General features: G+C 37.9%; 1 protein-coding gene across 10 annotated transcripts in view; it reads left to right on the top strand.

Moving 5' to 3' along the window:
* The window catches only part of NDFIP2 (Nedd4 family interacting protein 2), a 119,964-nt gene that overhangs the window by 80,417 nt on the left and 15,589 nt on the right, over positions 1-23,958 (top strand). For 6 of the 10 annotated variants that reach the window (XM_048946419.1, XM_048946376.1, XM_048946360.1 and 3 more), the window contains 3 exons: positions 8,968-9,064; positions 10,606-10,717; positions 20,725-20,848. The gene's annotated coding sequence lies outside the window, so the exon portion shown is untranslated. Of the gene's footprint in view, positions 1-8,967; positions 9,065-10,605; positions 10,718-11,302; positions 11,464-13,650; positions 13,679-20,724; positions 20,849-23,958 lie in introns of all 10 variants that reach the window. The other 4 variants (XM_048946369.1, XM_048946387.1, XM_048946381.1 and 1 more) reach the window with 4 other exon arrangements.

Raw genomic sequence — 23,958 nt, 5'->3', positions numbered from 1 at the left:
CCCTTCATTTCTGCACCATTTCTGGCTTCACCATGCACGGCCTTCCACCATCCAGGGTAGGAGTGAAAAGGTGTGTTTACCTATATTCCCTGCTGTCCTATCCCCAGATCCCTTTGAAGAACACAGAAGTAGATCAGTAGGAAAACTTCCTTGAAAACTGTATCAAATAAAGCTGAGAGCCAACAGCATTGGTAGTAGGAGAATGAGTAGCAAAATGGGGAGACAACTAAACAGGATGGTTAGACCTCAATGGCTATAAATGGCTGTGAGTAATCAGTCGCCATCATTTGGTTTAAGGGACTGGATGGGACTGTGCAGCTGCCCATACACATGGAGGTGGCTCCCAGCCATCCATGCTCATCCTTTGCTCAGTGGTGCACAATCATCAGTTTATCTGCAAAACCAAGTGTAAGCTTTTTAATGCACAGCCTTGGAAACCTTGAAGATGGCACGAGAGAAGCATAAAAAAATTAGCAAAATACGTGGTTAGAACTGATGCAGTTTCCGCTGTTTCTTATTTTTTTCTTTTTCCAAACTGTTTGTTCTGTGAGAGTGAACAGTGTGTAGTGAAAAAAAAAAAAATAATAAAAAAAAAAAATTAAATAATTGAGAAAAGTTTTTCTTGGCAAAAAGAAAGCATTTTAAAAGCAGCAGAAGATGAAATGTCATGGCAGCTGTTGGACTGTTGTTGCTATGGTAATCATAACACAACACTTCAGAGAGGCACATGATGGAGATTCTGGGTAAGAGTCAGGGGTGGGAGGTGGAAGGGCAGGTTGTTGTTTCTTGAGAAAGTTTTAAAGCCCCAGTGCAGAGAAGGATCTGGCCTCTTTAAAGGATACTGTATGCTGAGTTTTCCATTAAAGTGTGTTCAGATGCACATTTTGCAGCTTTGAAAAATGCTTCCCTTAAAATTAGTAATGGGCACTTGTTGCTGAAAGAGTCCTTGTAGGACCAAAGGATGACTCCCTTAATATGGAATCTGAGCCTTCCAAGTCTTTTATGTACTGACGTACACAACACCCAATGGAACAAGGAAGTTTTTTATTTCCATTTTTTCATGGGGACCGAGAGGTGTGAATGTATTAAAAGCGTGGGTATTTTTAACTCTGCATCACCTACTGCAGGTACTTCCAATGAGGTGAGACAATCCATGCAGCCTTGGAGGCTGGCAATGCTACCCAGATATGGGTCCAGCCCTGGTTTCTTTGTGAGACATCCCTAAGTGCCAAGCACATCAGCCTCTGCCTCCCAGAAACTTCTAACTACTCACCTAGTGAGTTAAGTTCACCCAAGTTTCTATTTCTGCAGATAATGACATGAAAGAAGCACACTGAATGCGAGGCAGAGATTTCCTTCCTGCTCTCCTCCACTTCCCACTAACCAGAAGCGAGTCCTAAATACGGCCATTTTTTGAAAAGACAGAAACTAGTCTGTTCCTTCCTGCTTCTGAATAAAACACCATGGAGTGAGACTGTGGAACAATTCCTGGTGGAGTTGACTGAGGATATGTCCAGGTAGAAGAGTGCAGACGGGTGTGACATCAGCTTTTCCCCTGCTCTGAGCTGCTGGCTCGCTGCAAACAAGGACATTCCAGCATGGTGTTTGTAGCATTCCTTTGCACCTTTTGTCTGCTATGATTATTTTGACTAGAAACTCCTTCACTCCTTCATGTGGTGCTGAGGGGTGAGGGGACTGGCTTCTATTGCATGTGTGCACAGCATTGTGTGCTTCTGAGGTGTTTTGCATGTCATGGGTACACGTCACCAACATCACCATTGCAAACAATGCAAATAATGTGAAATATTATTTCAGTGTTGAAAGATACAAATCACCTAGGATTACACACTGACTGTTTATCCTTTGTCTTTCTAAAAAAGACAAATCAAGATCAACTTATTTCACATGAGTAACTTTGAACAGGAATGACAGATTGGAATCTTGTAAGCAGGCTTCACAAGGACAGATTTTCTTATTTCTTTCAGAGCTGTTACCAGTTTCATCAGGTGCCGTACCACACTCAGAAGTCATGGTGACAAAATCTCCATTTTGTCTGTCAGTCTGGTTTGCAGGGCTGAGACCTCAGCACCTGGTCTCAGCACTTCAGCCTCAAAATTCTGGAGTAATACATACATAAAGTAAATTCCAAAGCAAACCCACAAAACCTAGAAGGAAGAGATTTAAATCCTGTAATTGCCCAAAGCTTTGCTAATTGTGAGACCTCCAGCTGTGATAAAGGAAATTGATTTCATCAGTTGTCAGTCATCCTTTTTTTATTAATGATCAGAAATTCATGTCTCCTCCAGGCAGTGTAAAGTTCTTCTCTGCTCTGCTCCTGCCTGTCATGCTGAAAGGTTTGTCCGCAGCAAACCATTGCATGTTACATGGTGATTTCTCTCATGGTTTCTCCTGCTGGGATCACGCTGAGATGAACCCTTGTCCTAGTGACATCATTCGGAAGTTTCTTGTCAGGCTTGTTTCTTCACCCCTTCAATTATTAACTAATATATCTGACTTCTGGGGCAGAATTTTCCTGTGCTGTGGCTAAACTGGCTTCTGTTAAACACAGCTCGACAGCTACATTGCCCTGAAAGTGTGTGATAAGTGTAAAGAGTAGTACAGAGAAGAGGTACTACACCAACAGCTTCTTAGAAGGAAAGAGTTTGCTTCTTTCACATTTATGTGACAATGATTTAACAATAGCCATTTTGCCAGCAAAGGTGTTGGTGGTTTTTGACTGTCAGTGTAGCAGGAACTGTTTCTCTCCATCTCTACCTTACTGCGGGGGAAAATTAACTCTTATGAAAGCTGACAAAAGGTGAAATATTTCTGGCTGTGTATCCATCATTGCTTGGTCATTAGGTCTTCAGTTTCAGATAGACGTCTATTGACAAACTTTGGCACTGCTCTTCGAAAAGTGAGAGGTCTTAAAAATAATTTTTTTTTAAAAAAAAGGTAAACTAGACTAGGCGTGTTCTTCCTCTTCAATCTGAGCAAATGGTACTGGTACTGCTGGATCTAAATGGAGGCAAAGCTGTACCGGACTTCGCAATTGTCACACTGGACTTTGTTCTCAGTGGAAGCAGATAATTTTAAAATTTACTTAGGAAAAAATTCTGAAAAAAAAAATAAATGTTGGGAGTCAGATGAGTTTTTTGCCTAGACATTGACTTTTCATGGAATCTTAGAATGGCCTGGGTTGAAAAGGATCATCATGATCATCTAGTTTCAACCCTCGTGTTATGTGCAGGTTTGCCAACCACCAGACCAGACTGTCCAGAATCACATGCAGCCTGGCCTTGAATGCCTTCAGGGATGGGGCATCCTCAATCTCTCTGGACTCTCTTGTCTCTTGTCTACTGAATTCAGACTTGTCCATCTAAGTTTTAGACATCTGCAGTAAGGACGATGAATCCCCATTGCTGAAGTCTGATAGAAAAATTGGTATTGCAGTGCACAAGTTCTGCGTTTAATCTATGTTCCTATGAATAATTGTAGGGTCACATCTTCAGTGTTTCATGCAAAAATACTACTGACTCTGGCACTGGAGAATGATTGCATAGGAATGAATGGATGAAGTGGGTCTTCGGATCTGCACTGTCCATGTGAAACAGCGCTATTTATTAATTTTGAAGATTAATTAAGGCCTTGTGAATGATGACCTGTGAATTTCACTGCCTTATTAAGAATTTATTTGTGGAAAACATATCTTTATCTAATCTCAAGCTCTTAACATCTTGGAGAAACTCAATGTATTTTAATGTAACATTTGAATCATAGCTGCTCAAGTGAAAATATTACTTTTATGGAAAGAATATATGAAGGAAATGCATGATGTGGAGTCCCACACAGCTGCAGCAGTGAGCCTCTGGGGTCACTACACACATACATACATCCAAAAAAAAAAGGAAAAAGAAAAAGGGATTTGAGTGCTGCCTTTTATGATGTGCAGAAAGCTTCTCTGGAAAGCTCATGTAATGAATGCTGTGCAGTTCCAGGAAGAGTGTTGTGGCAAGAAGAACGTTTCTTGTAGTTTCTCATCACTGTGTGACCTTGATATGTTTTATTATTTTAAACACTTAATTGTGTTATTCAAAACCTCTTATAATTACTCAGTTCTCTAGAGGCATACTTAGGGCTTTTGCACAACAGTCCTAGGTGGATCCTGAAGAAATTATTGAGGAAATCCTGTGAAATACTATATTGTAGAAGCACTCTATGGGTTAGTTATAATAACTACAGGAATGCGCATAACATGCTAGCTTACTGCTTCTTGATGCCTGCAGTAGGAAATCACAGCTCTGCAGAGGCAGTACGAGGAGTGCAGTACTGCAGCCCCTGCCAGAAGTGTTTTGCTCCACAGTTCTACCCGAGCGTTGCTCTTCACCTGAGGCCATGTCTGGCAGTACCAGAGTCCAACTACAGTGCAGACAGACAGAGGTCAGCAAACAGAAATGCTAGTCCTTACAGCTGTTGGATGGCTCTTTGGGTTGAATTAACTTTTTTTTTTCTTTTTTTTTTTTTTCTGTTCTTAGATGCAGCTGTAGTTTCAGACATGTACTAAAAATTAATAAAATGTAAATTACAAGTAAATTCTAGTCTTCTTTTTTTTTTTTTCTTTCCTCACCTGCTTGTTTGGATTTATGGAGTAATTTCTGTATAACTTTCTTGTAGAACTTCACACTGTTCTGTGTATTTGAAAAGTTTTCTTTGTTCTGCTTAAAAACTTGGAGTGGTACAAAACAAGCATAGCATTTTGGCGTCCACAGCTCCTTCTCCTGGAAGTGCCACTTTGTGCAGGCAGGAAGCCCGGTGTCCCTTTGAAGAACGTCTGCAGGGGAGAACAGATATTTTTAGAGGCACCCTCCAGCAATGAGCAGTTCATTGCCAGCTTATCTCTGTGTTTAAACAATAATCAACCTCTTCCGCTCTCAGTTGGTGATTCACAGTAATTTTGTCTTATACGGGCTCTAGACAAGATGAAGGCAGCTGCATACATTTGATCAGACTCTCACATTAGCTGGATTCTGACAGGCTGGCACTGTCCTCTTTTAGCAGTGTCCTTTGTGCATACAAATGTGCTGGCAAAGGATTTCCTGAACCGCGTGGCTGAGTATGACCAGCATGGGAATGCTCCTACCACAGGGAGTGAATCGGTGCCTTGCCTACAAGGTCCAGACAATTTTGTTTCCTGTTTCGGGCACGGCACTGGAAACATGATACATCCAGTTAATCTTCAACGGGCGATTTCAGACGTTATAGGTCCACTTATACCTTGTGATGAATTACTGCAGTGTTTGGCAAATATTAAATAACATTTTTTTGTTGACATGGAAGTGTGACCTGCAGGCTGCAGCTGGTCCCAGTGTTCGGCACTGTTTGTGTCCTGCCGTCTGGTTCTTCCTCCCTCTGTTCACTTGCTATTGAAACACAGCTGGTTTACGTCCATCACAATCAATGGAAGGACATTTCCGAGCTGGTAATTGCTTAAAGGATCCGGTGCTGATGGCTTCTGGAGCTGCCAATCCAGGGAGCAGCTTTTGGCTCCTGCTGTGTACAGTATGTCTGCAGTTTGACCATTTATCTCACTTTACATACTTGAATTGAAAGAAAGGTTTGTGCAATGACTTGCTCTCATTCCCTGGCTTGTCTTCCTCCCCCTCCTCTTCTCCTTCCCTCCCTCTCTTGCATGTTATCAGCTATTGCAACAGTACTAAAATGTGTTATATAAGGTGAATGATAGTGCCTAGATCCAAAATAATGCTAATGGAGAACTGAATCATTGTATAATATGTGACTTTGAAATAGTCATTTGTTTATGATTATAGGAAAAGGTATGTAGTTATACTGGCTGTATTTTAATTGATTGCTATTGATCCAGGCTTTGATTGTCAATTGCAGGTACAGAAAATACATTTGGCTTTTTCACTGTCATTTTTGTAAGCTCAGAGTTTTCTCTGCTAAGGAGATACAGGAGGTGAAGGGACCATGAAGCCAGTCTTCTTCTGTATGTGCTTGAATAGCATCAATTACAATATCACAGGATAAAAATATTTGGTGGGATCCAATCTGCAGATCCTGTTTATTTTAGGACTTCCATTTCTAGAAGCCACTCTTGTTAATCCTGTAGGCATCTAAATTCACTCAGCCACTAAACCTCACTACCTAGCTGAAAGCTCCTTGGGTTTGTGGTTTTATTCACTTGTAAAAGCTCATATTGCTGCTGTGAGGAAATTGGTCTATCTGTCATCCAAAGCAGTTTGTGACTCAAGCTGAGGAAGACAGTACTCAAACGCTGCTCCCTTACCCACAAAACAAAACCAAACCAAAACAAAACCCAATAACAACAACAAAAAACCTTAAAAAAAAAAGACCAACGAACAAATAAAAGAAAAAAAACAAAAAACAAAAAACCACCAACAACAAACAAATAAACAAAAATCAAAGTGAACCAAACCTGAAAAATGAGGTTTTATCAAACCAGTAATTAGTTTCCTTTGACATAATGACACTGCCCATGTGTTGCTGAATAGCTGGGTGTCTAACATGCTAACATAAGAAGGGCAATGCTGAGTGGTTAGCACACTGACAGAAAACTGACAACGGAAGGGAAATGCTATTTATCAACTTTCTTTCATCTCAAAGGCATGTGGATTCTTTAAAGCTCTTACTGGAGACCCAGTTAATTGCAGCATGCATCTCCATTAGATTGGATTATCAGTAGACAAAAAAAAGAAAAAATGCATTGAGAGCATTTGTCTACTTTTTCCCCTTCCACTCCCCAGTGTTTTTTAAGCTATACAGGAAGGAAGTTCCCAAAAGAAAAATTTTACTCTTTTTCCTTCCTTTGCTTTTTCCCTTCCCCTTCCCATTCCCCTTCTCCTTCCCTCCATCACAACTTTAATGATTTTGCTCACTTCAATGCATATCAATTCATAGATATTTGTACAGGGAGGAATGCTATCTTTCTGCTTTGACATCTGTGTTTTATCTCACCTGTTTCTCATGACTACTGCCACCCTTTTGCTTCCCAAGCTCCTTGGAGACTGCATATAAATCCAAATGGACAAAAAGCATCATAAAGCATCTGATTTCTTCAAGTCAGATACTGAGAAAGCTCTGATATGTAGCTATCAGATAACTGGAAGTAAAAGAACTCCCACCTCTACAGAATATAGAAAGTTCCTAATAATTTCTCTTATTTTTTGATTTTATACATTCAATGAGGTGTCACCAGATAGCAGGAAATGTATTTAGCTTCCCCCACCCTACTTTTCTCCTCAAAATTTTCATCATTAATCCATTATGTCAGTTCTGTTCTGGGTGTAGGATAGATCATGCTTGACAGAGAAGAATGCTTCTTTTCTTTACAATAGACTGGATTTAAACAACTGCTATTCAGATCTGTAGAAATCTCAATCCATGTATACTAAACCCCTCTGTCTGGTTGTGTTGTGGTGTGCACATACATAATATGGCAGAATACTTGAAGGTAAGAAAAAGAGTGTGACAGTCTGTTTCCTTTACAAGGAAGAGCCCGGGAAGAAAGAAGCTCAGCTCAGAGATGCAGCAGAATGGAATCCATTCCTAGTTTAGTTGCATGAACATGGCCAAAAAAATAATAAATACATTTTGGAATGACTTTCTGGCTCAAAACTGTTTAGTTATTGAAATGTGTCCAAGCAATATGGAAGGGGATTAGCAATTAATTTGACAACTGGCAGAAATACCTCTGTGATACAATCTATTTCTAGTTATTCTTAAATTATATATATATATACATGCCATCTCTACTAAAGTGTATTCTTAAAGAAAAGGTCTTCAAAAGAACAGGACTAAACATGAGCAAAGAACTTTCTTGCTGACTTATTAGCGATGCCCATCGGATTGGCTGCAGATTGGCTGCAGATGACTACAGATAGAGTGCAGTAAAGCAAATCAGACCATAGGAGAGTATCTACAATAATTAAACCTGTAGGCAACAAGGCAAAAGATAACTGTCACTTATACTTAGCTTTTAAATAGGAATTGAAACGTGCTAACTCATGTTTTTAACAGGACAGAGAAGACTGAAATTCAAGAACTTTTAGTATTATCTGGGGCAGTCATGTTCCTGCAATTTTATAGTCTTTTTACAGAAAATTTCTGTTTTCCTGAATTTTACAGGAGTAGATGTTTGAGTAGAGAAAATATCATAGCGAGAACACTTATAGGGTGCATGTTCAATTATAGTGAACAAATTTCTACATTCAAATGTAATAACAATTTGCTGTCAAAAGATTTTGTAGGAAAATGTGTGTGCACTTAACAGACAACCTTCATTTATTTCTGTTAAAATAATAATTGTAGAAGTGACATGGGCACAGCAACATGCAGGCTTTAATAGTCCAAGATATCATGGGAATGCTTTTCTCTCAGTGCAAAGGTAGAATTACCATTTTCCCCATAGTTTGAATCTTAAATTAAGATTTGTGAAGTGTAGATTTCCTACAGTCTGGGATACTTACCTGATGGAATAGAAATGTTTGCCTGCTTTTGCAAGATATAAAAAACATTAATTGAATTTGAAATTTGCCAAACTTTCCTACGATTTATAAGAAAAGTGAGTGAACAGATTAGAAGAGAGACAAATGTCATTCATAGTTTAAGTACTCCTGAGCTGCAACACAATTCTGCAGAATTTATTTTAGCCAATAGTGTTTCTAAGACAGTCATTGTAGATTTGGTCTTATCCTACACCAAACAAACAAGTTCACAAATATGATGCATTTATCTGAAGATTAAAAGAAGAAACCCTGAAAATGGCAGTGCCTTAATAAAACTACAATAATGAAAAAGGAACAGTAGGAACTGATCTTCCTGTTTGCAGCAAACAGCAGGTGGACTAATGCATCTAAGCTTCTTACATGAAATAAAAAAAGATAAAAGCTCATTCTGAATTGTGTGCATTTCTCTTCTATTTCCCAGAATAAACAGCGTAAATCTGTGTCAGACACCAGATGTCCATCACATTACAGCATGGTGGTCTAATTCCAAATATCTGAATGTTGCATGGATGCGTGATGTGAGTACGATTGAAGTTTCTTATTCCTTAATAAATGAATAAATAAGACAAATCAGCAACTGGATTGTGCCACTTCTTAAGCAGTGCTGATTCACATGAAAATACTCAAAATGATAAATGACGCCTTCACTCTGACCACTAATTCTGTGGCAAATAAAGAGGACAAAAGGGAAATAGTCACAGATGAATGCATGATTCAGATTCGTCAAATTCAAGTGACAATCTCAACATGCCTTGGCGATGAATAAAACAGAGACTTTATGTCTTAAGGAAATAATTCGGTCACTGTCATCTTAAAGGCCCATACTCTTGTAATCCTTGTCCTGCAAGATGATTGCAAGATAATTAAAATAGTATGTTAATTCATAACTGCAAACCTTTGTATCAGAGAGGAAATAACTAACAATTATATAATCTGTGATTGTACATACTCATAGAGTATGGCTGTATTTATATCACAAATTCTTTGGTATCTTTCAGACTATTGGGTGGTACATGGAAGGGCAAAGACAAAAGTGAAAATAACATCAAAGAGAGAATAAAGGGAACAATGGAATATAAAAAAATCAACTGTGTGGGACAGTACCAGAGGTTCTTTTATCCCAGTTTCTTCTGTCTTGCATGCATTCATATTTGTTTATTTTGTTTGATGCAGATAAATGCATCATATTATGTTTGTTTTTAGTATAAAGAAGCATAAAAGACCCTCCAGAATTCCCTGCTCAATATTATCTACTCTTCACACATGGATATATTGCGATTTTATTGTTCATACCAAGCAGTATGAAATCTCTAACTGTTCCCTTTTCTTTCGGTTTAGTTAGCAGATGTAAGACATAGTTTTCTGATCAAAGGTTTGATGTTTGATATCTTTACAATGAAAATATACCATACATGCTTACAATTTTTTTATAGCTCACGTTTAATTTCATTTTCTCTTTGCCCCTTAAAATTGGCCTCACATAAGTGATTTTGAAACCCATAGTTTACTGTTTCATACAGTCAGAAAATTTTGCTGAAAAGAAAAAATGAGTGGCGAACTTAATTTTCATTTGTTATGCCCTTATATATAGTATCTCATCTGCTTGACTAAGTCATTAACACTATGAGTTCATAAATAACATGAACAACTTGCTTTTTGAGAGCATTTTCGATGTAGCCCAGTCAGGCTGAATTCAAAACATTCCTAGAGCTCTAAAAATATACATACTCATGGTTTCTCCTGTTACAGATTGGTTATTACACTTGATACTAAGATCTACACACTAGCAGCTCCAACATGGAATTTTCTTACTCATTTGTTTATCTTTGGCTCAGATTTAGACACAATAACACGGGCTAATAACTGCCTAGTTGTGCTTGCTGTCATAGAGCATTTTCTGTTCTGTGCTGTGATAGTCCAAAAAATAAATAATAGTAACATTGATTAACTCTGATGGCAACAAGGTCAGACTGTGCAATTCAATGGACTCTTCATAAATATGCTTCTCAGCATTTTAGAGGCTTAAATTCATTTTCTCCTTCGCTATTGTTTCATCCAGATTTATTGTACATCTATTTCTGGAAAGCTTCCTTTGGCATCCTAACAGTAATTTCCATTGTTTAATTCTACTATTACTGCGTTTTGGAAAGAAAAATCAAACAAGAATATACGTAAGTTTTATCTTCATCTTCCTTTTTACAAACTCTTTGAAATATCAGAACTTATTTTCTTTTTGCTTGAAAACAGCAGGATGAACACAGGTAGAGCCTACTTCTCATCTTAAGTTTTCAGTTTGTCAGTGTAACATCTTCAGCATCAGTACTTGACTAGCAAGATAACAGATATTACCTACTACTTTAATTAAGACATCTGTTTTTCTTCCAAGAGCACTGAAAACTTTCTAATCTTTGGGGGGTGAGGGGGGAAAAAGAAGAATTAAAAAAAGCTTATGGGTCTCTTGTTACTTTGACCATTGAAAGAAGCTTGGCAGTTTTCAAACTCACTGCTCATTCAGGTATCTAGTGCGTATGAAAACTTTAACTGGGCATTTAGTCAAAGGGATAGGCCATGTTTAAATGTTACAGTGTACAAGTATGTCACTAAAATTCAGAGTCACTAACCTGAGAACATGGACCATGAAAGTAAATCGATCGATTGCATCTGAATGAGAATGGTTTGCAAGTTTTTCCATTAGTAAAGGAAATGATGAAATCTGTCTTATACATTTGTTCCCTACTTCCTTGCACCCTCGCAAGTGGAACACAGTTTGCAATTCTGACTGCAAGTTCAAAAAGCTTATAAACAAGCCTGGTTCCCTTTCTGCATCTACTCTGGGACAAGATGTAGCCTATGGTGTCTGATTTTGGTCTCTCCACACATTCGTTGGCTGGATGAGAAGTACAAGCCAAACACTCAGGTAAACAGTGAAACCCCATAATCTTTAGTAGGAAACCCATCTGGAAGACAAGTGGAAGAATGGAGAAAAATGGAAAGCTTATAGACTGAGTTGCTTATGTGTCTTGATATCTGAATGTGTTGTGATCATCAGATGTGACACACATACCTTGGTGGCACATGTATCTTTGTCTAGCATGGCACTATCCTCAAATCACCCTTGTGGTAGAAAGAAAGGTGATGGTCGCAGACACCAAGAAATTCTGGGTCCAACTGGTCTGGGCCAGCAAGAGCAACATTGTAGATGACACCACTCACGTCTAGCAGATATGATGTGTACAATCTTGCGAATCCAACAGATATATGTTTCCAGCAGTCTCTAATTTCTCACTGATCATTCTAGGGTAAAGTGATCCTCGGTATCACAAAACAACTTGTTGCCAGCTCACTGTTCTAGTAATCTCAGAAATAATGTGTCAAAAGGGCAGCTTCTCAGTTTCAAGGTTCAGACAGCCTCTATTTTTTGTCTGAGCATCCTGATTCTGCAAGGGAAACCTGTTCAAATGCTGAAGAAGCCTCTGAGCATTTCAGCAAGTTTACTAGCCTGTATGGCCAATTGACCATGACACAATCACCTGCCATTTAGATGTTTTGTGTGCTGTAGCATGGTTTTCCCCTTAGTCGTGATCTTTTCTAAACAGCAGTCTTTGCATAAATTCAAGTTATGTCACGTCTGTGGGCACAGTTGTCTGAACTCGTTGGAACTGCTGCCTTTATGTGCCTTACTAGGCAATTATCTCACTGACATTCATGTCGCTCCTTTCTGGAATGTGGAATAAGACTGTAAAATGACTTCAATCACTTTGCTAAGAAATAGAAGCACTGAACCCCTGATTGTCCTTGCAGATTAACTGCTGGCTCACTTTCTGAGCCCTCTCTTGTCTGGGCTGAATAGCTTCAAGCTCTCTCGGCCTTTCCTCATAGGAGAGGTGCTCCAGTCCTTTGGTCATCTTTGTAGCCCTATGCTGGACTCTACAGTATGACCATATCCATCTTGTACTGGGTAGCCCAGAACTGGATGCAGTTCTGCAGACACAGGCTCATTAGTGCTGCCTAGGGATGCAAGATCACCTCCCTTGACCTGACTGCAATAGTCTTTCCAAAAGTCCGGGAGGCTGTCTTTGCTTTAAGAGCACACTGCTAGCTGTCAACTCTGTGTCCATCAGTAACTTGAGGTTTCCAGTCAGGTGGTCCTCAGGGTATTAATGCCTACAGTTATTCCTCTCTAGATGCAGGACTTTGCATTTCCCTTTATTGGACTTCATGAGATACACTTTTACCCAGTTCTCCAGTTTGACAAGGTTCCCCTGAGTGGTGGCACACTCCTTGTATTGGCCACTCATCTCCTTTTTTATGATGTTGGTGGTGATTCTTTATTTTTTTTCATCTGCCTACTCTCGCTAGATCATTAATGAAAAGATTGAACAGTGTTGTTCCTAGTATTGACCCCTGGGGTACATCAATGGTGACATTTCTCCACCTGGACTTAGTGCCACTGATCACAATTCTCTGATCCTGAATATTCAGCCAGATTTTAATCCACCTCACCATCTACTTATTTCACCTGCACTTTATCAGCCTGTCTAGGAGAATGTTATATGACATGATGTCTAAGCCTTACTGAAGTTGAAGAAAAAACACCTACTGCTAGCTCTATCAAAGTCAGTCCTTCTACATGGTTCGAGTGATTGATCATTCAAGAACTTTTGTGTGTGTTTGTCCAAGATGCAGATGCAGCCAATTACCTTCTTCAAGATTGCCTCTAACAGATTCTTATTGAAGGCTACAAAAATATCTTCTTTTTTTCTGTTTTTGTTTTTATATGAATGATAGGTGTATCTCCTAACCACAAAATCTAGTCCAGTGCAGTTTTGTCCACTGATATGTACCGTACCATTAACATTTTTAAGATAGTCAAGTTCCAAATCATGCACACATAATTGAAAAAATCCACTTGGTATTCCTAGGGATATTTTCTGGATACCCTCCACAGCATTTTTAGCTATCTGTGGCCTACCCAGACAAAGTATTGAACATTTAAATAAGATGATGAACAAATTTTTCATTTTTCGGAGCACAAAATTTTTTAGACCATGCACACACCCCTAACTTTTCATTTTTTGCCTTTTCTGTTGTCTGAGAATGACAGTGTGGAGACACTTATGGACAAATGAGAAGTGAGTATTCTGCAATGAATTTTACTCTTTTCAATAACATGCTTTATGCTTTTATCTTATTCCTATTTTTGTACTGTAATGGTCTCACTCATGTCTTTCCCTCTACTATTCAGCCAAGCAGGCCATGATGGTCCTGACCCTTCTGTGGTTCTAATTCTTTCCCCAAAATGTTATTCTTCTTTGATAGAGTTTCTATCCAGTTTATTACAAAATGTTATTTCTATTTAGAGAATATCTTTGGTTACTTCTGTCACTGCTCAGATTCTCTGATTATGGTCTTCAATTTGTTTTTCCTTGGACCAAGACACTATTTACATACACCTTATCATCAAAATATTTACTAATTTTCATTGAAAAACAAAAACAAACAAACAAAAACGTTACCCAATGCAAGCTAGATGGTGGTTTATTTTTCAGAAAAGACTGATCAATAAAGACAAATATTTTGCTGTGTCTCCAATAGCAGAAAAATATTTGATACCAATAGCACCTCAAAAAATTTACTTTGCAGAGATAATATTCTCTTTTTTTTTCTACATTTATTGATTATTCTGTGCCTATACACGACTGTGTCTGGCATTTCTCCCTGTAGTGGTTTCTTTATGTTTTCTCTACTGTCTGGTATGCAGAGGAGCTAGTCTTCCTCTGATTTTGCACAAAGGGAACTTTCACAGTAGCTAGTCTACCTGTAATGGGTAGATTACATACCTGAGTTTAATCTGCTTTCTTTATTCAGCCTGGACTCTTCTTATGGTGCTATTGCCATTGTTTCTGACTTCATATTAATCTGTATACCCACCCACCTTAATCATGATATCTCAACTGCTTTCATAGTCTTCTGATGTTCTGCTATGATATAAGCAAATGCTCCATTAGGAAATACCATTTGAGGTTGTACTGCTGTTGCCATATTTGTTGCCCAAGCAATGAAACTGCTACCAGCATTTGGACAGGTTTGCAAAATAATGTTCTCCATTGCAATCCTAGCTTTTCTACAAGGTGCCAAAGATTTTCTTGGCTTACTGTATTTAGCATATTGAAGTTTTGGGACTTAAAGAAATTCAAGGAGTACAGATATAACTTAGGGATGTGTGACAAGCGAACATGGTCTTCTCCAGGAGGGCTAAAGCTGAATGATGTGGATATAAACTACTTGCAACACTTTTACCAACTGAGGATCTAACTGAGGATCACTTCCTCGGAACAATGCATTTAACAGTGTAGCATATTTATGTACCATATGAGCTGATGAAGGGTTGGCAGCTTTCAGACTTAGTTCCCTAGCAATCCAGTTTGTAGCCTATCAGCAGGGCAAGTGAAATGACAGGAAATGAAACAGTCAGCTTTTGGATGGAAACTTTCAGTATCAGCAGATTCTGAAACCGAACTATGCTTCAAAACATTGTCTGCCTCATATCATTTCTGAGAAATATCTCACTTTTGAATAATCACCTGTCTTCATGAAAAAAGCTCAATTGAAAGCCCAGAACCTTTATCGTACGCATGGCTATAATTTGAAATAGACTTATACATAATCAGGATTTTTTAAGACAAGTTTTTCTAGTAACATAGAGTAAAAGTCTGCTCTGTCTCACAGGGAGCAAGGAACTGTTGACACAAGATTAAAACGAACCAAGGAGAAGATAAGTAATCACACTGTATTAGCTATCATGTCAAACTGAGATCCCAGTTTATCAGCATACCTGGGGACAGCCTATCAGTTTTTGGACATTAAATTTCTTGACTTTTTATTTTGAAGTGATGTTTTCAGTTAAAGTAGCAATGACAACAAAGCAAGAAAAAGATTAAAAAGTTAAAAAGGGGTGGTGAGTTAAACTACAAATTAAACAATATATTTGATAGAGGGTTGAAGTATTTTATACTGACCCAAAAATATTCCTTTACAATCTTGCTTGGTTGTTTCACAAAAAATGTCTCAATTTGATTATTTTCACTTTCTTATTCTCTGCTCTGGGGTGGGGGTGGTACTTTACAGAACAAAATTATGAATATTCATCCCATTTATCTTTCTGAGATGACTCTGATTTCTCTGCATATGTTCCAGTTCTAACCAGAAATATATGAGATCATGGCTTTCACTAAGAAAGTACTAGAACTTCAAAGGAATAGTAAGAAATCTTTTTTTTTTATTATTAGTACTATACAAAACTATTAAGACATAATTGAAAGCCATTGAGACAAAATAAAATTCTCCAGCAACTATGACCACTCCTGTTACATACCAGATTGTAGATTTTCTTAAGGATTCTTTCCCTTTTAGCTCAATTCATTTTGATAACTCCCTCCTTTGCATATCAAAAAGTTGGATTAATAGGTCCTGAAAATTGTTAACAAAGGATATACTTTCCAGTTCCAATTTGAGGAATCTTTTTCTGCTTCTCTTTCCAACCTGGAGAAAGTTTTCTTTATTTGCAGTTTGTCCAATTCTTCCACCTGTGTTAGCTGACTGAGCAGAAGATGTTACCTTCATCTGCAAATATTGTCCTGCCATTATATTTTGATTATCTTCACAGCAAAATATAATATTTGAAAGACAAGGTTACTGGATAGTATCTTGAACATCCTTCCTTTCTCTCACTGAGAAGCACGCCACTCTCCTAATTTAGGCACTTTGTTAATTATTTTGAAAGTATTCTGTGCAAAATCTCTACTCACACTTTGATGCTTTCTTGCTGTCTTACTAGGTAGCCAACTTTATTCAAGAATGGTAAAGATTTCTATGTTGCATTGTCTGAACATGAATACAGACAAATCTATGCAATGCAGTGAGAACATAGTGTTGATTTGTTTTCACTTTTTAAACGTCTAGCATTTAGACTGCAGAATAGACTAGACTGAATATTATCTACTGGCTCCTTGTCACCAGTGATCCTAGTGGGATGATGCCTTATCTTCCAGAGACATGCAGTGCCATATCATTGTGTTACAGCTTGCAGATGCACACTCCATTCAAAAGAAGGTGAAGGCAAGGAATACCATCTAACATATGTACCTTGTGTGATTTGTCATAGTCAGAAAGAAATCATTTTCTTGTGATAACTCAGACAGACTCTCTTGAAATTGTACTTCTTACAATACTTGAAAACTGTGTAATCTTTAGGGACTCTGTGAGGTCTTTAGTAATGATGACTGGCTGAATGCATTGCAAAGTCAAAGGGAACTGTAAAAGGAATGGCTGCAGAACTTAACGGGAAAGGTGAAACAATGGCCTTAGAGAAGAGCTGCAGGTTCCCAACTTCAAAGAGGTTCAGATAACAATGGCTAGGCCATTAAGTGATGGGAAGCATTTGCATGTCTGGCTCCATCTCACTTGGGATCAAAAGACAGAAAAACCTCAAAGACCCTTGAAAAGGGAGGGGACGTGGTTGAATCAGGAGAGTGCCCAGATTATGTCAGTGAAAAAATGCTGGTGGGTTCCCTCTTCCCACATTAAAGGAGGGAACAGGCCACGTCTTTTGACACAGAAATTGGGAATGAAACAGCCCTTCCTTCAGACAGAATAGAGAAAACTTTTTAAATAAATGTGGGTAACATAATTTGAAAAATAATTTTTCTAGTGCTGCATTCCTTCTGGCAAAAACAAATAAACAAACAAAAAAACAAGAACAAAACAAATGCTTTTCTTTCCCTTAGAAATATTTTCCTTATTACTGTAGAAGATATTCAGGCTCCAGGAAGAGGGCTCTTATGATGGTCAAGACCAGTTATATCTGTCTGTAAATCATAACTTAAAAGATAAAAAATGCAGACGGTCATATTTGGGGCATGCCTCGAACACTGGATTCAATGGAATCTGTCACTTTTGAAGGTGGTAATGTCCGAAAAGTATTTCAACCCATGCACAGTAGTAAGAAGACCACGTAGAAAGTGTTCAGACTACATATTTGCTTTTCCCTCAGGATACTCCTCTGAATACAAAATGTTGTGCTCATCAGACCCTCTAGCTCAGCACGCAGAACATTTACTGCTGTCCCATAAATGTTTGTACATCATGTGCTCACTGACAACACCAAAGTTAATAATCATGAAAGCCTATGAGCAAGAACAAAATTATTCACATTGTCAGAAAGCTTTTCCACTCTATTTGGACCTGTAATATGTATTACAGGAATACATCACAGGTGTTGTAGTTTTAAAGCATTCATGACTTGCTGATAGACTTCTTAGCAGTTGTTCATGGATAATTGTGAGAGACCATTCTTTCTCCAGCTCTTGTTTTAGCACTTGTCTGTAAGACATTTCAGTAGGAGTTAGCAATCTTGGACCAGTATTTTCAATCTTAATAAAAAACTGAAATTGTGTATTGTCACTCCAAATAATTAAATGATAGCTGCAAAGAGGAAATAAAGATTTTTCATTATTCTACTAGGTTAGGAAAATTAATACCGCTGAAACTTTGCATTTATTTAGGTAAGATTTGAAGAAAACCAACTATGGTTATCAATTAAAATAGCTGCAAATGGATCTCTGCCTTTGAATATTTTTGAGAACTGGAGAGACAAACATCCATCAGGATCACTGAGTGTTTGCTATGCATTATCAACCCCACTACAAGAAGTATATTATCTTATCAGATTCCTTGTGTCCCTGTTTTCTGAGCTGTATCTCTACTGATAAGTCTGTCTAGGATCATTTTCTCACATGATGCCAGCTAGTACAGAGCACAGTATTAAATCCCTTTCCACCCAAAACAACATGGCCAACTCCACACTACTCATAAGGAACACTGCCAAATAATGCTCAGAAATGGTTTTAGTTTGCTAACTGAAGTTAGCCACAGTTTTGTAGGCATCCTTCTAGCACTTGAACTCATCAGAATTGTTCAGGAACATTCCCTGGTCCAGTTTAGTTTAGTATAACCTATAGTACTGTGGCCATATCTGTCCACACAATTAACAGAACTGTTCCAAAATTGAAAAATGAAATACTGAAATGTTCTCTACTCCTGAAAACCATTTTTTGCAACTTGTTCTAACTAAGGAAGCCTCCCTGTAGCTGATATTTAAACTTCTATCCTTTTCTTCTCAGTAGAGGGCATCCTTAGTACAGTCACTTCAGTAGTCTGTATCCATACAGCAAAGAGTGGTAGTAAACTTCATATTGCCTTCAAAACAGACTAAACTGAGTAAGCACTTGGTACGTGTGCATATTAATGAAAGAAAAAAAAAAGCCAACCTAGGACTTGTGGATCAATTTGGGTGAATATTCACTAGAATAGACTGTCTCCTCTTCACCATAATAGACAAAGGTGAAATAGGGACTGGCAGATGAGAAAACACTTGCAAAAATGTCATGCTTAACCTTATTATTATTAGTAGTACTAGTAAAGAAAAAGAGCCGGTGTGAGTATGGAGTTAAAATTACATATTTAAGTTCTTTTCAGAAGGAGGAGGGGAGTCTCTGCTAGCTTTAATTAAAGTTCTCCACAAGCTCTTTTTTTCCCCTTAGGTTTTGGAGCTTGGCAGCCTTTATGTTTTTTAAAAAAATCCAGCTTGCTCACTAGGCAAATTTTCCCATGCTTTCAAAGCTGTACTGTTTAGGCAATCAAATGTTAATCCAACCACAGTCTAGCTTTTGCTTTCTTCCCAACAGCTTGATATCTATTGCCACTAATGTTATAACCTCACATGTAGGGTAGACAGTGATGTCGCTGTCCAGCACGTAACTGGTAATGAACTGTAGCACAAATAATGAATTGATAACATGCATGTGTTCCTCACTCCCAGAGCATGTGCACGGATAAGCCAGCTGCAAATAATTTATTCTACGTACCAAAGCTATACTAAATCATATTCTATGTAGCAAAGCTATACTAAATCAAGCCAAACAATATTGCATTTTTTTATGAGTGAAGTATTTCCCACAAAGCTGGTAACTTCTATCTATTAGCTTATAATCTATATAATCCAAATGTTTTGTTTTATAATACTGTGCCAGTGGTAAGCATAAAAGAACCCTGAAGTTAGTCTTTAAAGGACTGTGTTAACTCAGTAACCGGAAGAGTAAGTGTACAACCAAAATGAAACAACATAGAAGAAAAGAAAAAGTGAAGAAGTGAAAGTCAAAACAGTTGAGAGACCTCAGCCTTTGCAAATAGGTTTTTCACTGAGTCTAATCTGCAGAGAGTTACCATGTTGAATATATTGAAGAGCAGACTGAAATATAACTTGAATCAGAGCACTTAAATCTACCTGACCTGTATTGTTCATCATCTGTAGCATTTATTGAAGCATTTAAAGTTCATATAGGATTCTGCTTTATCTGGCAATAGGAAGAAAATATGGAGGAAGTTTTAAAAAATGCATTGTTACATGTCTTTCCAGCATTTTCATTATTAAGGAGGTTTGCAATGAAATGTATGATAAGAAATGTAACGTTTCTTTGTTAGAAGCTAAATTTAAATGACAATAATTTAGCTATGATTGTTTTTGATGATAAACTGGAAACAGCATACAGTGATCACTACCACATGTATTTAGACTTGGGTTGGCTAGACTTATATTCTCCCAGGGAAACTGGGTACTTCAACTGGATTTCATTTTTTAAAATTTATATCTCACTGAGAAATTTCCAACTTAGTTTCCAATCTATTTATTCGCAAGAATTCTTAGGGTTTCCACTAACTGTTGCAGATGTTCTTTGCTAGCCTGGGTTCCACAGTCTTGGAACAAACTCTTGGGAGTGAAAAGTCCTATTTTATTGGATCAGGCTGTTTATTCACACTGATGTCAAAAGGAGTAACTGTCATGTTGCAAACAAACAGCAAGCTATCTGAACAGATAGACTCCTTATTGTTACAGGAATAAATGTACTCATACACATATATATGCACAGATAGACACATAGGCACATGAACACATACGCATGAACTGTTTGGGAGTAAATCTGAGAAAGAAAATGAGGGAGGGATGAGGTTAGAAAAAGTTAATGGGAGAAAAATAACCCCCTCAGGCTTAACTATGCTCCTGTCAAAGAGTAATAAAGGGGTTTTGTTTGTTTTGTTTTGTCTTGTTTTTTCTCCCCAGTGAAAACAGATGACTGAGGCCTGATCCTGTTCTCAGAAAAGCTATTGTAAAACCTGGAGGTGGAAGTTGAGCAAAAAGGGGCACTTACTGATGCTTTCCCAGAGAGAGGAGCTTGAAGGTTGAGGTACTAACACAGTAGTGTGATATTAATGTCAGAAAGTTCAGACTTTTCTTCTTTATTTACAAAAAAAAAAAAAAAAGTATCCATGTCTTTTTAGGTGCAGAAGTTAGATGTAGGCAGTGGTAACAAAGGACCCAGTTTCTCAGAGATTCTTAAGAGCTGCCAGATAAAATTAGGATTTCATGAAAGGCTGAGGGAGTGCAGACGCTCATAAATAACGATGCTGTCCTCCTTCCTTCAACAGCACGGCAGTCAGGCTCTTCTGGCAGCAGGCACTATGTTAACGCTTTTAATATGCTTTAAAATGGGTTTTATTTTCTTAATGAAACAGTTTTCTGTATTTCAAAAGATTTTTTTTTTTTTTAACTGAAAAACCAAAGTTATTTTTGTTAAAACAATATGCCATCTCTTCGTTCTCTTCCATAATGTGGAATTTCTCCCTTGGAAATTAATGGTAAACTGCATAAACAACACAACCACCAGCATCCTTGGGGTCAATCTGCCTCCCAGAGGTGCGTCTCTGCACGTCTGCCAATTCTATTCCATGTTCTACCTTATTTGGAAGTGGGGGGCAGAGGAGCTGGGGAGATTGCTTTCTGTGTTTACAGTAGATGCTCTGCTGTGATGTGACGGCTCTGTCATAATGGTTAACAGCAAGGTGGAAGAGGAAAAGGTGATGTTTTGTCTTCTCTAATCCTTCCTCCCAGCCCATAAATAATCCAATTTTATTTCCCTTGAAGTAAATGTGCAAGTTGCACTTAATTTAAAATAATTACAAAATGTGTATCAGTGATAGGCTGCAAGACTATCTAATATTTAGTGTTCTTTTGTGCTCCAGAAAACAGGTGTTTGCAGTGGCCCAGGCATTATCACATCAATCAGATGACTAGAAACAACTTAGTGTAAATAAGTCAGGAGAAAATGCCTTTTCGGGTTTGTTACTTCTCATCTGTAAGAAAAAAAGATTATATTCCACTGAATATTTAAAAAAATAAATACAAAAAAATGCAAATGTGAATCACAAGCCCAAAAGCAAGAAAGCATTTGTCTGAAATCACTCTTCTGTTTGAAACCAAGAAAACCAAACAACTGAAGAAACTGTAGAACAGCTTTCCTTTACTATGGAATGTTGGCATCCTCTATGCACTTTGGTTTTGTTTCAGAAGGAAGTCCACCTTCTAGCCATTCAGCCCCAGAAGTTCCTTGGAACAGGTGTTCTCTAAGCTCCAGGGGGAACCAGCAGGCTGAAAGGGAAAAGCTCCCAACTGCCTCCTACCACAGCCCAAGAAAATACTTCATTATTTTTGTTTCTTTATGGGAATACAGTCCCTTTCATAGCTGAGGCAATACAGACAGCTGTTCAGCTGTTCCATTTATTTCAAATGCTCCCTGCTTCTGGGGTAGTCATTTAGAGCCGATAGCTAAACCTCTGAGCCACACAACTTCTTAAATAGAAATGAAAGCTTAGAGTTTGGGGACTGACAGGAAGATTTCTGGTAGTTCTGTTTGATTACTTTAAATTTTGTTATTCTTCTTTGCTTTATCTTCAAGCCAGACTGTCTTCCTGCAGAAACTGAGGAAAAATAATAAAACAATTTGTAAAAAATTCAAAACTAAATCTTAATGAATGTAATCTCTCCATGGGAAAGGAGTTTTTTCTTCCCTCTTGACTAGGCTCCAGTGCTGCCATTTCTGTGACTCCAGAATTTGTGAGTCATATCTTGATCTGAAAAGGAACTGGGGCACGTGTATCATCTTATATTGCACTTGCCTTTCCCACTGCTACTGTCAGCGAGTGCTGCCAATTTCATTAGCAAGGCTAATGGTTGTAATTTAGTTCTGGCTTATACTGGCGTCAGTGAAAGCAAATATAGTAAACCTTTACTTCAGGTGGCATCAGTAGAACTAGTTTTGTCATGCCGTGGGACAGCCAAAAGAAATACAGTTATTTCTGGGAAACAGACTTATTTACATGTTATGCTCTTGTTAGTGCTATATTATCATAGCTGTGTACACTTAAGAGGCTTAGATGAGAACTCTGGAGAAGGATTATAAAAGAGGTAGGGGGAAGTTATGAGAAGGAATTAAAAATAAAGTGAAGTACTGGAAATAAGAGAGAAAACCAACAACTGATTCCTAGTGAAACATAAGACTGAGACAAAAGAATAATGAAACATGAAAGAAGAAACAGAATGTGATCAAATTCAGGCTTAAATAAAAGGTCAGAAAATGATACGCATTATAAATAAATGTATTCTGGTCTGTCCAGATGCACATGAGCACTGTTCTTGGCATACAACCAAAGCTGACTATTGACATTTGTGAAAAAACTGTAGTTGAGCCTATCAATTGCTTTTTCACTCAAATTTATGGGACTTTTGTTCCTAATATTCTATATATCAGTTATTTACAAAAGCTGCATACAATGCATACATATTCACTTACTATGTAGATTATTTTGTCAGGATCGGGAATGGAAAATATCAGCAGAACATTTTACAAAAAGATTTTTGAAAGAAAAGGACAAGTGCTCTCAGATAACATTGGTGTGATGCTCATTGATAATTAGTCCCTAAAAAAAGGAAAGCAGGGGCCTGAGCCATCCTCTGAAGACATTGGAGAAATACTGAAAAATGTTGGGCCTTGCCAGTCAGAGGACACCAGAAAAAAAAGTAATCATGGTTTGTGACATAGAGGTTATGGGGAGGGCTAAAAGATTTAAAGATTGATAAATAACCCTATCTATCTATTTTAAAAATTTGTCTGAAATAAGCCCAAATTGCAGTCTGTGCTGAATTCATAAATCTGCTGTGCAAACTGAGGTGATAAGGGGAAATTACGCTTTTCATTCACTGGCAAACTGCCAGAAGAAAAGATTAATCACTGTCATTTTCTTCAGTAATTTCAAGGGGAGTGGAGATAGCTCAGAACAACGCAAATATCTGAATCACAGACACCAAATGAAAAGAGACAATTGCAGCTGATTTCTGTGATACTTTGCCCAATAGCAAAATATATTCTCCTTCTGAGGAACACGTATTCCAGATATCTGTTGCTGCATTTTGTCATCTACTTAATTAGATGTTGATCCTTCCTGTTCTGGATCATATACT

The sequence above is a fragment of the Lagopus muta genome, chromosome 1 (genome assembly GCF_023343835.1).
Source record: "Lagopus muta isolate bLagMut1 chromosome 1, bLagMut1 primary, whole genome shotgun sequence".
Classification (NCBI taxonomy): Eukaryota; Metazoa; Chordata; class Aves; order Galliformes; family Phasianidae; genus Lagopus; species Lagopus muta.
Note: the sequence above shows the minus strand (reverse complement) of the source record. Positions and strands in the feature narration are given on the sequence as shown.